A 2,467-nucleotide genomic window follows, 5' to 3' on the forward strand; every position below is an offset into this window, starting at 1 on the left:
CGCCGCCCGGACGCGCGGTCCCGCGGCACCATTTCCGCTCCAACCCCTCGTGTACGCGCACGCAGGCGCGCCAGGGGAGTTAGGAGGTGGCTAATCTTGCGCATGCGCAATGTCATCGCCCCGCCTCTACGTTCCCACAGAGTCCTTCCGTCACATCCACCCACTACTATCCACGGAGCTGGCATTCCTCAGTGCTTGTTTCACTGTCCGTCTTCTCCCTCACGCTTTTCCTGGAGGTCCAAGCCCACCCTTCTGGTCTTCTCATTTCAGAGACCCCGCAAAAAGCTCGCCCTTGTCATCTCCCAGCGGGATTCTTTGCTCTCAGCTTGTGGTTGCCCCTTTTGCATTCCAGGTTAATGGCTCCTCACGCATTCATTTCTCCAACAAATAAATACTTGGCTCTTGCTCTGTGCTGGGGATACAGTGGTAAATGAAGTAGACGAGGTCCCGCTTTCGTGAAACTTATAGTCTGGAGAAGGAAACAGGCAATAAACAAATTCTTAATTATGTAACTACACGTCGTTAAAAAGATAATGAAGGAAAGGAAAGAGAAGTCACCTAGGTGAATAGGCAACTCAGATGGGCCCCTCTGGGTTCCTTTCATACCTCCATTTCTATGCCTGGGGAGCTCCCGAACGTGATTTTTTCCTGCCTTTGAAACTCTCACCTTCCAGTACCTCTGGCAGGGGCATACCTTCCTACTCATCTGCGTTCAGAATTTGACCTCATCTTTGTGCCACATCTGCACCTTCTGCCTGTGTGCCTAGGTTTCTATTCGCCGTCTTCTAGGGAGAATATAACAAACTTAACTGAGTCCCTTCTACATGCAAAAAAAATTTATTTTCTATTAAGTATTGGCGGGGGAGGGGCCCAAAAATTGAACAAAAACTAGCCCCTATCATTAAGGCCCCCAACAGCCCTTAAAAAGCAGATTACTTAAAAGCTTCAGGACATTGCACATCCCCCCAAATTATATGCTAACATTTTAACATCGTCTATGAAGTTAAAATAATGCATATAGTTTAAAATATGTGTACATATAATACTAAAAAGCTTGTAATGAAATTACCTGTCCTACTCTTCAGAGGCAATATCCTCAACTCTTTCACACATTCATCTTGATATTTACCTTCATATTTCTAAATAAATGTTTATACCGCTATTTCTTTTCTTTTCTTTTCTTTTTTGAGACAGAGTCTCGTTCTGTTGCCTGGGCTAGAGTGCCATGGCGACAAGCTCACAGCAACCTCAAACTCCTGAGCTTAAGCAATCCTTCTGCCTCAGCCTTCCGAGTAGCTGGGACTACAGGCATGTGCCACCATGTCCAGTTAATTTTTTTCTATATATATTTTTAGCTGTCCAGATCATTTCTTTCTATTTTTAGTAGAGACAGGGTCTCGCTCTTGCTCAGGCTGGTCTCGAACTCCTGACCTTGAGTGATCCTCCCGCCTCGGCCTCCCAGAGTGCTAGGATTACAGGCGTAAGCCACCGCGCCCGGCCAATACCGCTATTTTTTTTTTTTTTTTTTTTTTAGACAGCCTCGCTTGGTTACCACAGGTAGAGTACAGTGGCATTATCATAAGCTCATTGCAACCTCAAATTCCTGGGCTCAAGGAGATCCAGCTAATTTTTTCTATTTTTGGTAGAGACAGGGTCTTGCTCTTACTTAGCCTAGTCTCGCACTCCTGACCGCAAGGTATCCTCCTGCCTTGGCCTCCCAGAGTGCTAGAATTACAGGCCTGAGCCACCGCACCACCTAGCCTTGATTTGTTAATTTTTGGCATTATCTACTGACTTCCTACCATGGTAGATAAGAATTTGATTCTATCACTTCTGCTTCCCACTACATAGTTTGTCATAATTTTTTGTTAAGCTAATAATCTGTAGTAAAGTTATTATGTATGCAAATATTGTTTGCTGATGAGCCAAGAAATGCACTATACTCATGCCTTCCAGATTATGTAGCCCTTCATTTTTGTTAGGGTTATTGCCTTTTTTCTCTCATTTATCTGATTTTTCTATATACAATATGTACAATTGGCTTGTCCCCCGAAGTGCTCTAAGACTCTCTCAGAAAGTTTAGAAATAATATTTTCCATATAGTCAAATATGTAAGTTCCACTTTTTCTCAGGAGTCTCTGTCTCAGAGCCAGCCTTCCTCTTGTTTCCATCTGAATTGACTGCTCTGCAGACTTGCTGCCCAGTTGTCATTCTGGGATTTTCCTTTATTGCTGTTCTAGGCTGGTTTTGTCCATTTCCTGGATCTTCTTTTTTATTGGTTTACTTCCTTGTTTTGCTAAAGCACCTCCTTTAGTAACTTCCTAAGAAAGGAAGATAGGGACTATGTTGTCAGAGCCTTTGCATATTTGAAAATGTCTTACTTCTATTCTAATGCTTGATTTGTTGTTGGGATGGATATTCAAGTTTGAAAATAATTTCCCCTTATCACTTTAAAGGAATTACTCCA

Source organism: Lemur catta, chromosome 8, assembly GCF_020740605.2.
Source record: "Lemur catta isolate mLemCat1 chromosome 8, mLemCat1.pri, whole genome shotgun sequence".
Lineage (NCBI taxonomy): Eukaryota > Metazoa > Chordata > Mammalia > Primates > Lemuridae > Lemur > Lemur catta.